Source organism: Triticum aestivum, chromosome 4A, assembly GCF_018294505.1.
Source record: "Triticum aestivum cultivar Chinese Spring chromosome 4A, IWGSC CS RefSeq v2.1, whole genome shotgun sequence".
NCBI lineage: Eukaryota > Viridiplantae > Streptophyta > Magnoliopsida > Poales > Poaceae > Triticum > Triticum aestivum.
In genome coordinates, this window is record NC_057803.1 from 166,820,978 (window position 1) to 166,821,198 (window position 221).

Sequence of the window (221 nt, forward strand, 5' to 3'; positions counted from 1 at the left end):
CCGACGCCGCCGTCGGCGACCGTGTCTGGCCAGGCCAGGCCGCGCCTCTCTCTTTCTTCCTCCTGCTGCTTCTCTCCCTCACCAGAGATCTCTCTCTCTGTTTCCAGGATCCGCCGCTGCCATGGGAACCTCGCTGCCGGCCGCATCTTCGTCAAGTTCCGCTGGATCCGGGGTCCTCAGGCCCGGATCTACCCGTTCCCGACCCTGCCGGCCTCCCCGCG